At 37.4% G+C, this 7,202-nt stretch overlaps 1 pseudogene; it reads right to left on the bottom strand.

Moving 5' to 3' along the window:
• Nucleotides 1–296: 296 nt before the first annotated feature.
• On the bottom strand, nucleotides 297–1,900 carry LOC125092642 (protein lin-9 homolog; annotated as a pseudogene).
• Between the last annotated feature and the right edge of the window lie 5,302 nt (nucleotides 1,901–7,202).

Genomic DNA, 7,202 nt, shown 5'->3' on the forward strand with positions numbered 1-7,202 from the left:
ATAAAGGGATCTGCACACTCTTATGAGAAAGCATCTTACTTTCAGACAGTTTTGGGTGAAAAATACTTGCCAATAAACATGTAACATAAGTGATGCTACTAAAGCTGAATCATAGGAAGAAAAATAAACAGAATGCTGGTCAGCAGTGGCGGTTCAAGAAGCATGACAGTATGTTCCGATGCCTTCACTGGAGATGTATAGTTCCCTTGTTTAACAGAATGTGGGTCATTTGGTGTTGGAAGCTGAGGTGAAGGAACACTAGTGTCCTCTGTGGCTGCAACAGGGAAGGCAGTTTCTCAGTCTCTGTTGGTGTCCCTGGCGGCAAAGGCCTGCAGGCTTCCCATCTGATTCAGGTTACTCTGAATGTGTGAAACATGGGTTTCTACATTATTCTGAAAACCACTAATATTAGAAGCATCTATTGTACTCCTGATACCATTTAATGAATCTGTGAGTGATTTGAACTCAAAGGAATTCAGCTCTCCTTCTGCCAGATGCCTAATTTGCAATAAAGTAGGAGTGAGCTGGAGATTAAGTCTGTCAGATTTTCATTCTGAACACAGGGCCATCCAGTGGAGGAACCGACTGCCAGAGAAGCTCCTGGGCTTCCTCCTCACATCTCTGTCTCCTATCCATGGGCTGGTCTGCAGGCTGCCCGCCCTGGTCTGGAGAAGGCTCATAGGAATACTGCTGCACTTCATGCAGGTCCTTGTTGAGTTGCTCAAGTTTCAGAAGGATGGTGGCATATCTACACTGAAATTCAATGCTTATGGGCATGGGATAGGATTTCAATTTTTCTGCTTCTTTGTTCATTGCTCTTGATTTTTTGATATGTTCCTTTTTAATCATGAAAATGTTTGACAATTTGGTCATGTGGATAAGGAATTGTACTGGAAAACCACCTAGAGTTTCAGTGTCAGAGCCAGAAATCTTATTTCTCCAAGGTGACTGCTAGTGCAGGATCATCATCCATAATTGGTGACTGGAGAGGAGTATAATGTAACCATGGTGGAGTCATAAAGAATCAGGAAGGTCCCTGTTTTTGTCCAAAGGCAGCAACTTGCATTGTCTCATGAGGCTCATTACTAAGAACTTCATAGTCAGGAGTGGTATGGGTGCCAAGCCCTGTCCTATCAAAAGTTACTCTATACGTAGCATTAAAAGTATCCACAGCAACTATTCGTCCAGTGTAGAGAAAGTCATGTACACCACACAATCAAGCTGTAACTTTGGTTGCAATAACCAGAGGCAAAGGAATTTCATCTGGCAGATCTTCAAACTGCGAAACATCTGCACTTTTGTTTGTTGTAGGAGTCTTATTTTCTGCCATTTCTGTTTTAATGCTGGTCTCTCTTCCTCAAAAAATGCCCAAGAATGTCTCTTTGGTTTTCCCGTAAGTTGCCTGATTTTTCTATTCTTGTTAACTTTCTTGTTGTTATATTAGGAAAGTACTCCTCCTCCTGATAGACACTGAAGTCATCATCCCTTCAAACCATTGCCTATCTATATTTGAGTAGAACCATCCATATATGCACCATTTATGTGCTTTGGGAAGCTTGAGTATGTTATGTAATCAGAAACCAAGCTTCTGTGAGGCTTTCTTATCTGGTGTGGATATTGTTGCCATCAATTTCAGTGTGGCCATTGCAACTCTCTGGTTTATTTTGGGTGGCGTTGTATTTATCAGTCTGTCATCTTCATCGGAAAAGAGTTAACTCCATTTTGAATTTCTGAAAATCATCTCCACAGTGGAGCTCATATGCCTGCCTTTCCAAATATGTGATTTTTGGTAAAGACCTGTACTTTTCATTCCATGTATTCGATAAGCTTCCCTCCTTTAACACACAAGGACTTTTGCAGAAGAGCTCTGGTCAGGCAACAGGAATAGCTCCACCATCTTGAAAGAGCTGCCTCTATATACATTTTAATATCAGCTTGTTGATCTCTACAAAGGAAAAAAACAAATAAATGAAATACCTTGCTTGGATTTAAAAAAAAAATAGGGGTACCTGGGTGGCTCAGTGGATTAAAGCCTCTGCTTTCAGCTCAGGTCATGATCCCGGGGTCCTGGGATTGAGCCCTGCATCAGAATCTCTGCTTAGTGGGGAGCCTTCTTCCACCTCTCTCTCTCTGCCTGACTTTCTGCCTGCTTCTGATCTCTGCCTGTCAAATAAATAAATAAAAATCTTAATAAAATATTTATTTGGTTATTTGACAGAGAGAGAGATAGAGAGAGAGAGAGACAGTGACAGAGTGAACACAAGCAGGGGAAGAGGGAGAGGAAGAAGCAGACCCTCTAACAGAGAAGGGAGCCTGATCTTGGGCTAGATCCAAGGACCCTGGGACCACAACTGGAGCCAAAGGCAGATGTCCAACAACTAAGCCCCCCTTGCTTGGATTTAAAAAAATATATGTTTATATATTATTATTATGTTTAATTAGCCAACATCATACATCATTAGTTTTTGATGTAGTGTTCAATGATTCATTAGTTCCCTATAACACCCAGTGCTCATCACCACAGGTGCCCTCTTAATACCCATCACCTGATTGCCCCTTCCTTCCCCACTTCTGTAACCCTGTTAGTTTCCCAGAGTCCAGGGTATCTCATGTTTTGTCTCCCTCTCTGATTTTTTTCCCATTCAGTTTTCCCTCCCTTCCCCTCTAGTCCTCCATGCTACTCCTTATGCTCTATATATGAGTGAAATCATCTGATAATTTTCTTTCTCTGATTTACTTATTTCACTTACCTTGCTTGGATTTTAATTAGAAATGAATTTAGGGGCGCCTGGGTGGCTCAGTGGGTTAAAGCCTCTGCCTTCAGCTTGGGTCATGATCTCAAGGTCCTGGGATCGAGCCCCGTGTTGGCCCCTCTGCTCTGCAGGGAGCCTGCTTCTCCTCTCTCTCTGCCTGCCTCTCTGCCTGCTTGTGATCTCTCTCTGTGTCAAATAAATGAATAACACCTTTAAAAAAAAGAAATGAATTTAAAGTGTAAATAAATTTGGGGAGAATTGATATATTAACAATTTAACTCAATTTATGAGCACAGTACATTTCTCCATTTATCTACGTCTTTGATTTCAATGTTTTCAGTGTTTTATTATATTAATCTTAAACACATTGTGAAAATGTATTTAAATGTGAAAAATACTTCAAAATATTTTTGCTACAATTATACTTGGTAATTACTATTTCAACTTATAATTGCAATTACTTCAAAGTGAAAGAAGATTGACTCTTTTTCATATTGCTATTATACCTCATGATATCCGACTTTATTTATTGGCAATAGTGGTTTTTCTTGTAGACTTTTTTAAGCTATTTCTCTGTAGAACAACATGTTGTATATGAGTGGATTCAATCTTTCTTTGTTCTTTCTTTCTTTCTTTCCTTCTTCCTAGTACTGGCTAGGACCACCACTGTGATGTTGATTAGGAACAGTGAGAGAAGAACAACTGCTTTGATTCTGATATAAGAGGTGAAGCATTAACTCATTTGTTATGAAGTGTGATTTAGATGTACTTTTATTGTAGTTTTGTTTTTGTTTTTATTTTTTTTTCTTTTGCAGATGCTCATTATCAGGTTAAGAAACTTTCCTTCTAACATTAGTTTGTGAAGGTCTTTATGTATAAAGGAATTGTTGAATTATATCAGAGGTATTGACTATTTCTATGGAAGTGGCTATATGTTTTTCTTCTGTTTATTAAACGGCCAATTAAATTGATTTGTTTTCATATGTGAAAATGCATTCCTGCATTCTTGAGATAATGCCTTTATATGCTATACATTTCTAGATTCTATCTGCAGTATTTTTGAGTATTTTTATGTCTATAATCATGAAAGATGTTGGTGTGTAGTTTTTGCTTCCTGGAATATCTTTGTCTGGTTTCCATGTCAGTGTAATCCTGGAGCTGAAAAGTGCACTTGGAAGTGTTATTTACCTTCTGCTTTGTGGAGGGGTCTATTCTGTTGATGTTATCTTCAGCTGCTTGGTAAAATTCACTAGTGACACATCTGGGCCTAAAATTGTTTTTGTTGCTTGTTTTTGTTTTTTGTTTGTCAGTGGTAGAAAGTTAGTAACTTACAATTCAATTTCTTTAATAAATATATTATATTATAATGAACATAATAAATATAGAATTATATTCTATATATAGAAACATATGATTCTAGTAATCTATGTCCTCTTAAGTAATCTTTAGTACCTTGTGCCATTCAAGAACTTTGTCCATTTTATCTAGACTTTAGGATTTATGAACATCAAGTTGTTTATAATATTCCCTCATTAACCTACTAATATTAGGGTGACCTCTTGATATGCCATTTTCTTTCCTGCTAATATTGTTTATTTTTATATTCTTTTTTCATAAGACATATTGATAAAGCTTAGAGATTATATTGATCTTAGTAATAAGCATTTGGTTTCATTCATTTTATTGGTTGTGTTTCTCTTTTCAAGTTTATTACTTCTACTTTTGCTTTATTACACCTTCTTTTTTTTTTTTACCTGAGTTTCAGTTGCTCTTCTCATTCTAGTTTCTTTAGATGAAAATCAATATCACTTTGAGACAAATTCTAATATCAGCATTTAATAGTATTACTTTCCTGTTCATTAGCCACATCACACATATTTTGGTATGTTATATTTGTTTTCTTTTTTAAGGGTTTGTTTATTTATTTGCAAGAAATAGACAGAGAGGGAAAGAAAGAGAGATCATGAACAGGAGAGAGGGGCAAAAGAAGAGGGAGAAGCAGGCACCCTGCTGAGTAGGGAGCCCAACACGGGGCATAAGACTAGGACCCTGTGATCATGACCTGAGCTGAAGGTACCTGCTTAACCAACTGAGCCACTCAGTTGCCCCACATTATTTTTATTTCCAATAAAATATTTAAAATATTTTCTAATTCTCCTTGTGACTTCTACTTCAACCCATCGGTTATTTAAAAGTGGGCTATTTAGTTCCAGATCTACTGAGGAGCTGAAGGCAGATACTGTTGTTCTTTGACATCAGGTTTTTATATTTATATCATTTTCACCTTTTTCCCTCCTATAATTTCTAATACTCTGCAAGACCTCCATATATTCATTCTTGATATCAGTCTCTCCTACTTTAACCTGCAATATATTAGTCATTATTATTTTGAATTCTCTACCTGATAGTTCGAGTATCTGGTCATTTCTGAGTCCTTTCCTATTGATTGATTTGCCTCTTGACAATGCGTTGGTTTCTTTCTTTCTTTCTTTCTTTCTTTCTTCTTCTTCTTCTTTCTTTCTTTCTTTCTTTTTTTTTTCTTTCTTTCTTTCTGTTAACCTGTCTTGTGGGTTACTGAAGGACCATTACAAAGGAATTGCCTTTAACGTACCTAACTCACAATTCCCTTAGTGTTGAGCTGGATACCCAGGACATATTTGTTAAGAAAGTTTTACAAGCAATTATGTTAGTTGTTTTTGCCTTGGGAAAGAGATAACTCTTGGGACAAAGAATAAACTAGCCAAAATTTGGAAGGAAAGGCTGGGTTTTGAGATGCTTTGGGCCATAAGACTTTGATAAGCTCTGACATATTCCTGGAAACCTAGAAAGCCATGCATTACACATGGCGATGCTGTTATTTTAGGATTGGTGTGTTTGTGATTGGTGGAGGATTTCCCTCAAAGTTTGTGTCTGTTCCCAGTTTTAGCCATCCTGTAAGCCTGTGCTACAATGGTGTTCTCTTAAACCACTCTGTTTCTCCCCAAGGTTAGACTCTTATGGCTTCTACTTGTCACTTGCTCTTATGTAGTGTAGTTCACCTTCACATCAGGTAAGCTCTGTGTGGCATCAGAGGTGGGTTTCTCTCAAGGTACCTGCTCCTCCTTCCCAAGGTAGAAGGGAACTGTGAATTGTGTTGTGGTAGGTGTTATGCAGCAGAACATTTTTTTTTTCCCATTCCGCAGTTGTAGAAGATGTGTACATTCATATTGGTGTAAGATGCTGTGCTCAGATATTTTAGTTTCCACTTCCTCTGAGGTAGAGGGCTTTTGATTGTATCTGGGAGTGATAGACTCAGGGTTTTGAGAGAAAAGGATGGGTCTTTGTGACATTTCTAGGGGGGTCAAATTATTTCCTGAATTCCTGCCAGTTAAAAAGGAGACCATTTCTTGTATCTGCACCTGTTCCCAGTCTTTCTTTTTATCACCCAGTGGAAGTACATGGATGGATAAATGCCTATATGTGGGTACAAATGTCCTTGTGATAGTTACAGGGGTTCTACAGAGTGATTTTAACCTCTACCAAGCCTTTATAAACTGATGAAAATATTGGCTGATTTATTCTTACTTCACTATCTGTTCTCATACTCTGCCAAAATGTGATAATACAGTCCTATTTCTTGTTGTTGTTGTTGTTTTGCTTTGTTTTGTTTTGTTTTGTTTTGTTATCCTTGGGGATCCCATCTCTCCTTGGATTTCAGGATTCTAGTCTGATTTGGGAATTCAGCTGCCTGATGTGCAAAGCAAGAGTTATTTTGTGGTTTAACACTCTAGTTGTTTTTCATTGTTATCAGGATAGTGGCGGCACTTTCTTGAGAACTCCACATCCTAGTCATAAAGGGAGCCTTTGGTGAATTTTTAAATCCTAAAAATATATGAAGCAATTAAATGAGGGAATGGTGCAGCTAACTCTTCCACATCATGGTTTCTGTTCCTCAGCTGTGGGAATTGATGGAGGAAGTCTCTTCATGCCTTAATGAAATATTTTTCTCCAATATTCTTCATGGACAAGACATCTATGACAGTCATTTCTTTCAGTGTATATGTCTTTTTGAGTGTGTTCATGTCACCGCCTAATTGATTAAAATGCAGTTACCCTTTAGCACATGGTATCTCTATTTTATTATTTTTATCAAGTTGTAACGCTTTCCTTAGGAATTGTTCTTAAAATGTTTGTTCCATGATTACAAAAGACATGTGGAGAGTAGAGGGAAGGCCTGTGTCACTCTATGAATTTTTAATTTAATATAAACATACGTAAATGTTAAAGAAATAGACTATCACAAATTGAAGTCTCTTGTTTGCTTTTCTTCTCATTGATGGATTTGGACATTTTCACCTCTAACCTCCAACCAAATAGAAATATTTTTATCATGAAACAGCAAAATTTTTCTAAATTATATGCCAGACACCATGTGCATAATACTCATATCATCACCCTCAATTACTTTCC

Source organism: Lutra lutra, unplaced genomic scaffold (assembly GCF_902655055.1).
Source record: "Lutra lutra unplaced genomic scaffold, mLutLut1.2, whole genome shotgun sequence".
In the NCBI taxonomy this organism is placed as follows: domain Eukaryota; kingdom Metazoa; phylum Chordata; class Mammalia; order Carnivora; family Mustelidae; genus Lutra; species Lutra lutra.